Raw genomic sequence first — 7,918 nt, 5'->3', positions numbered from 1 at the left:
CAGATACTTCAGTGTGTGCGACCATGCAATTATATAACAAACTCAGTTCCAAGCATATAGTAAAAGTAAACTTTAATGTGTGCACAAGGTTAACGCTTTCACATAGCTTCTTCAGACCATTATACACCATATTAAAATTGTGGTCTTAAATACTAATTCATTCATGACGTCACAATATACCAAATCTCACGTAACTTCCATAAACAATATATAAAACACATTTAAAAACATTTGATAAACATATTGATAATTAGAACTCTGTTATTATTGAATAGTGAACAATTATGTATAAATAGTTAGAATCAACGTGCTTTCAGTATTGGTTTTAGGGACGCCCTTTCATTTAAGCCATGCTTTCTATCAGCTTTAAGTCGTAGTATCCACTTCATTTCTCTCTTCTCTGTGGTGTTTCTTATATTGCCCTGCCTAATAATCGGTTCTATGGTGTCTATAGCCATGAATCTAAAAACGTGTTCGCTATTATATATGTGTACATGCTTGGCTAGGGCATTGTTCAGATACTGTATTCTAATAGCATATAGGTGCTCCCTTATCCTGGTTCTGAATGTTCTATTAATTTTACCTATATAAAATGCGCTACACAGAGTGTCTATTCCCAGTTAGATGGAGTAACGATGGGAATCCCTTGTGCCAACAGCTATGCCAATATGGTGTTCGCACAATGGGAAGTAGATCAATTGTTTAGAAGTGCTGCTTTCAGGAGACATGTAATTTTCTATCGTCGTTTTGTGGACAATGTGTTTCTCCTTTGGAAGGGAAATGACATCGAATTAGAGGAGTTTTTTGAGAGAAATTAATAATATGACTGACTATTTAAAGTTTACATACATCTTTTCTAATACATATATTGAATATCTAGACTTATATTTCGAAAAAGTAATGGATGGACATATCAATACGGGAGTATTTAGGAAACGATGTCAGAGAAATAATTTATTGCATAGAACAAGCATGCACCCTAAATATATATATAGGAACATTATTAAAGGTCAGGCTATGCGCATATCATGCCTCAATGCAATGGAAGCAGGGTTTCAAGATGCCATTACCGAGTTTAAAGGTAGACTTACGGATCGGGGCTATAATATTGGAGAGGTAAACAGAGAGTTATTAGATCTTGACATATGGCAACAGAATGAAGCAGTTCCTTACTTCTCAAGCTATAATGACATAGCAAAATCATCAGCATGTATAGATCAAAGGGTCAAGATACCGTTGTTCTACACAATGGATAATAATGCTATATATGAAATAATCAATAAGAAATGGAAGATTCTCACTAGTAATCCAGACTTTGAAAAATAGTAGGGACTAAGCCAATGTTCAGATTTAAAAATAATTACAATTTTAAAAGGATACTAAAGGAGAGTGTAGATATACATATGACCAACGCCATAGGTAAAATGACAGCATGTGGACATTGTAACTATTGTAGTTATATTAATACCAATAATATATTCATACATCCAGATACAGGGCGTCACTATAATTTTAGAGTAAATGCTAGTTGTGACACGAACAATATAGTATATCTAGCTGAGTGCGAAATTTGCAGTGCATTTTATATAGGTAAAACGAATAGAACATTCAGAACCAGGATAAGGGAGCACCTATATGCTATTAGAATACAGTATCTGAACAATGCCCTAGCCAAGCATGTACAAATATATAATAGCGAACACGTTTTTAGATTCATGGCTATAGACACCATACAACCGATTATTAGGCAGGGCAATATAAGAAATACCACAGAGAAGAGAGAAATGAAGTGGATACAACGACTTAGAGCTGATAGAAAGCATGGCTTAAATGAAAGGGCGTCTCTAAAACTAATACTGAAAGCACATTGATTCTAACTATTTATACACAATTGTTCACTATTCAATACTAATAGAGCTCTAATTATTAATATGTTTATCAAATGTTTTTTAAATGTGTTTTATATATTGTTTATGGAAGTTACGTGAAATTTGGTATATTGTGACGTCATGAATGAATTAGTATTTAAGACCACGATTTTAATATGGTGTATAATGGTATGAAGAAGCTATGTGAAAGCGCTAACCTTGTGCATGCATTAAAGTTTACTTTTACTATACTCTTGGAACTGAGTTCGTTATATAATTGCATGGTCGCACACACTGAAGTATCTGTTATTCTAGTTTATATATATATATATATATATATATATATATATATATATACGCACACACATTACTGTAAAGGTTATTTGCATTTGTTGTTGCTTTATTCTGGTTTGCATAGTGTGCTATGATCATTTATTTGTATTTCTTTTGTTTTTCTTTTTTCTCAGTGTACTCACAAGTGAGGCTAGTACCAGCACTATGGAGCTCCTACTGCCTGAGGATGATGGTGATGAGCAGATGCAACATGGGGTTTAGAGAGTATGTCTGACAGAAGATGTAGCTCCCACATCCCCTTCCAAATTCTGAACACATTCAGTATGCCTGCTCATACTCATGACACAGAATGTTTTGAGAGTGGACAGATTGATGGGAACAGTATTTATCATTGTATTGTGGTTACCTCACTTGTAGAGTTGGTAGAATCTCCCCCTAGCCTTCATGAAGATGAAATGCCACACATAAGCATTGGTTGTGGTACTCAAAGGTGGCATGCTTACTGCTCACCCTCTCTTGTTGGTGTGACAGTATCTTTGCCAATGTAGCCCAAGTCGTGGCTAAAACGGGTCCTCTGACCAGTTCACTCTTCTGGTTACCAAAGTATAAATAAATATGAAAGAGAAAAAAAGGGAGTAAACATAATAGAAATAGTTAAGAAACTAAGAAAGCACATTTTAATTCTGCATCATTCATGAGACAGAGAAAAAACTTCCCACTGAAGGCATTGGGAAGTAGCAGACAGACAGTTTGGAGCTCTACTACTTGTCGCCTGTAATTGTACAGCAAGGATCGTTTACTGCAGTGAGAGTGTTCACACATCAGCGTGAGAGTGTGGGAGAAGGTCTGTCAGTTCTTTTAGAACTACAAAATATTCCCTTTACAACAGTCTGCTATTTACCTACTTTCTTTTGCTGGAAGTAGCTAACAACTATTTATAGTATAGAACAAGCTCTGATAGACACATAAATGAGGCTCAATCAGGGAAACACAGAAATAGCTCTGTTACAGAAGGTGTGTTAGATGGCAGTGCATCACAATCCTGCCATTCTGTCTTTATGGCTTGAGAAAACAATACCACATCCTTATGTCTAGCATGCATGACTCATATAAAGACGACTTAAAATGTGTTTTGGGAAGAAGGAATGAAAGCAGGAAAACAAGATCACATTACCAAGGCAGGCTCATCATCCACCATTTTGAAGGAAACACATTAAAACTGTAAAAGAAGCACTTGGAATAATTTTTAGGTATTAAAACAGCCCAGAAAGCAAAGATATAATGGAAAAAAAAACATGTTTTTTGACTTCTAAGGTGGAATTTTCCTTTAACTTTAAATGTCAATTTTGCTAACGGAGTCAAAAGAAAAACAATATCTTGTTTCCAATCATGCAGTGTTTTTGAGGTTAAAAGCAAATAATATACATATTGAATTAAATTAGATCCACAAAGAAATGTAATCTTCTCTGCTTTGTTTTTGTTTTTTGTTTTTTTGTTTTTTTCAGTTTTTCTGTAGAAAAGGGTGGGAGAGTCTACATGCCCTTGCAGTAATCTAGTCCAAGTGTACTGCTGCCCTCTATAAGTAAATGAAAACAAATATTGGAATATAAAAGAAAGCAGAGGAAATATTTATCACTGTGAACATTGCAGCATCTAATGGGATAGAACTCAGTACTGTTACGGGATTAGGAACATCTGAAAAAGTTGATAGTACCACAGTATTCATTACATGTAAGTCGTGTATGAATCTATTTGTACTGTTTTGTTTTTTGTCTTTTTTTAAAATGTTAAAATAAGAGTGTTACAATGTCTATGAGTTGGGACGATAATACCTTGATTTTTTTTTTTGCTTTTACCAACAGGTTTTGCATCCTTTATGAGCCCTTTCTCATTTATATGGGTAATCAAGAGATGCTGAAGGATTGCATTTAATTTCTCCTCACCAACATTATATTCATTTTCCCTGATGTGAAAATGGCAAAAAGAGTATCTTCCTTCATCTGTACAGATAACATTTTCGTATAATCCTAAAAAAGTATTAGGAGCATCAGTCGTGCAATAAATTATACATACCACTTTAACACACTACATTTTTACATATTAGATTTAGAGGGGCTGACGTTTCTACAATAAAACACACTGATCTTTTAGCAGACCAATTTGAATAGAAACAGGTATAGTTTATGGATAGTCTAAAGGGACTCCAGATGTGCGCACACCCTAAATTGTACATTTGAAGAATGGAAGGTGTTTAACATTCAATGAAGGAATCATAGCTCCTGTTTCGACAAGAAATGGAATGGGTGAATTTTGCACTATAACATTAACAAAACAACCATTTTGGTCAATTAGTACCAAGGTAAACAACCATGGTTCCTGTTCATGGCCGTAATGATTTTGCTGCCACATTAGTAGCTGTCAAGCAGTGCTCCATATAGGAGCATTTCTTTTTAGTTTGCTGTGATACTTGAACACTTGATGGTTTTTGGTTATGTGACTGAAAACTTTTTTAGTTGTCTTAATGAACAAATACCTCAAGAACTGGATTTTGAATCTGTCATTTTTGTAACGTATTTATCATTCTACTAGCCACCATCAGCTGTGACTTGAATCAAACTGAGGTAAATTTTAAGCTTTTAACTACAGGTTCTTTTTTTTTATTTTTTTTTTTTTGCCAGTCACACATAGCAAGAGGCTGGTATATTGTTACATTTTTGTTTTAATTTATTTTTTTATTTTTTTTTTAATTTTCTTATCAAAAGTACTTTTTTTTGGAAACTGTAACGCATTATCTTCATTAGTGAGCTTAGTCCATTTTAAAAAATAACTACAGCTGTCTCTTCCATACTTATTAAACATATACTTTCCCAGAGTTCCATACTTTGACTCTTTTAAACTAATTGTATTGGTGCCCATTATAAAAACCCACTCTCATACCAAAGGGATAGATATGCAACTATAATTAGGGTATTTCGCATTCCCAATGGAGGAATCTTTATTTATTTTTTTTAATTAGAACATGCTCTCACTCCTCACTCGTTAGATGGATGCTCTGCCCTTTTGAAAAGGATACTCAGTCCTTGGGACTAGAGTACTCTGTCCTTGTATATATTGAATAGACCCAACTATTACATAGTAATTAAATAACTTAATGCTGTTAGTATGTGTGATTCCACATGCATCCAATTTTCCAGATGCATATAGTTTACTTGCTCGCATACAATCAAAACTAATGAAACAAGTCTTAGTGGAGACTTTAGACTCTGCTGAGATTTTAAAATTGTGTATTGATACACCAAAATCTTGTTTCATAGAAAACCTATCATATTTAGGCCTGGTGATAATTTTTAATTCAGCAGCAGACAAATGGGTCAGAAATCCAAGTAAACACAGCACAAACTGTAAATGCACCCAATAACTCTCACATATCACAGTTCTGCATAGAACAATAATCTACCTTATTGCAAAGTGAATAATTTACATGGCAGTTGGGGAAAAATAAATGTCCTGTCTCCTCGAACAACAGAGTAATATAATTGTTATACTTTCTTTGATTGAAAGCAACAATATTGTAATAATTTTAGAACAAACACTGACCAATTAAAAATGAACACTACAGCATTAAATTTGCTAAGATCTCCTAGTTCCTTGTTTGTGACTTTCCTTATTGGGCATGAACTCCAAATTCTATAATCAAACTTTTGACAGGGAAAAAAACGTTTTACATTTCTACCATGTCAACAATTATTAATAGTAGACAGTAAGTAAATCATCAGATACATACTGAAAAGTACTCAGAAATCTATCATATTTTGAAAGCATATTAAAAATAAAATACACACACTAATATTTTCCTTCTGTGTCCTTTTCACCCTTCACAGGAAGCATATTATGGTCATTTATTTGTATTTCTTCTTTTTTTTTCTGTTTTCTTGGTATACATGACTGCATGGACCACGTATGTGTGACTCCTTAGACTGGAAGAATGACACATTGGACCATGCAGTGTCCATTATAGAATGGCTGTTGGGAGACAGTCAGCATCCATGAGGCCAAACAACTGGAACATTGTCAGATGTTAGCCGGTGTGGCAGTGGAAGTTTCAGAGGTAGCTCCCATAGTGATACTACTTCCAGTTCTCCATCAGTGTTGGAGGTGTCCACACCCAGATGTGGTTAGCCACATGGTCCTGGTCAAGGATGTAGTTATCATTACAGTTCATCCAGCAGACATTGTTCACATTCAGGTAGCACCCTAACTTCTATCCAGGGTAATGGAACTAACAGTGCAACTCCTGGAAGAGATAGTTCATGTGGTCAGGGGCTCCAAAATGAATTGAATCCGCTACCATGCATGGCTCACCCCCGTCCAGGGTTCAAGGGTGTAGTGCTAGCAGAACTACTTTGGATGTGCTTCTGCAGACCCAGACCCACAGTACACCTCACCTTGTCCATCCTGCCTTGCACATACGACAAACACACACACACACACACACACACACACACACACACACACACACACACACACACACACACACACATACTTTTTTGTGTTAGGATTGCCCTCCTTTAACCCCCACCTTGTGCAAGTGAAGATGACAGCGCCTGACCATTTGTGCATTTATGGGACTTAGCATTGCCATTGTCTGATGCACAGTGTAGACAGCTGATTGTTTAGTCAAATGCTTACTTTTAGCAAGATATGTACTGAATTTCAATTTCTTTTAGTTTGAAGTTCAACAATATTATTAGCTGTAGTGCTCATACCTGTAGTAGCAGTAGTAATAGTAGTAATAGCAGTAATAGTAATATTAGTACAGTATTATTCTTCTTCTTCTTCTTTTGGCTTTTTCCCGGTCAGGGGTCGCCACAGCGGATCACCTTGTCCGCACATTGAATGGCAGTGGAGTTTTACGGTGTCGAGTTGCCAGCCCGGCGCCCAACCTTCCACAGAAGGCACACTCACACGCACACCTAGGGCCAATTTAGAGTGTCCAATCCACTTGCAGCATGTCTTTGGGATGTGGGAGGAAACCGGAGCACCCGGAGGAAACCCACGCGACCACAGGGAGGACATGCAGACTCGCGACAGAAGGCACCCCGAGGGATCAACAGCGGATCGAACCGGAGAACCTCTTGCTGTGAGGCGCAGTATTATTACTTATATATTATTGCTTGCTCACTCCCTATTCGTGATGATGCTGTGATTACCCTGATCACTGTTGTGGTTTCTGAGTTTGGCTACTTATATCTGATGCACAGAAGTGAGCAGGCCAAAAACATTTTGCGGCAGTAACTTTTTTCTTTCCAGTGATGCAGTGCAACTCCTTATTTGTGTCCTAACTAATTATCTTTTGCTTTGTAGTTGTGGGATTCTATAACTATGCTTGCTCACTTATCTGTGTAGATAATGGTGACATTGCCCTACACATTTTGGATTTGTTTTACATGGGGATACTTTGGCTTGATGCACAGTTGGTAAATACATGCAGGAAAATACTTTTGTTCTGTTTAAAAGCTTCACAGCTATTTCAGTTTGTATGTTGCATATATCACTCGTAGGTTACTGATATCATTCCTGCAAAGCTGACTAATAGTTTGCTTTTACTGAAGTGCAGTAAATAAATATAAGGTAAGTGTCTCTTTCTTGTGTAGGACATGAAAAAAGAGTCTTTGTGGGTTCTGTTCAAGCAGCTTTATTTTGTACAAACACATCACTATAAAGACTTACTGACTCTAACTTAAGTAACTTATATA

This window comes from Protopterus annectens, chromosome 2.part2, assembly GCF_019279795.1.
Source record: "Protopterus annectens isolate FY-2018-M chromosome 2.part2, PAN1.0, whole genome shotgun sequence".
Lineage (NCBI taxonomy): Eukaryota > Metazoa > Chordata > Ceratodontiformes > Protopteridae > Protopterus > Protopterus annectens.
This window is presented reverse-complemented; position numbering follows the sequence as displayed.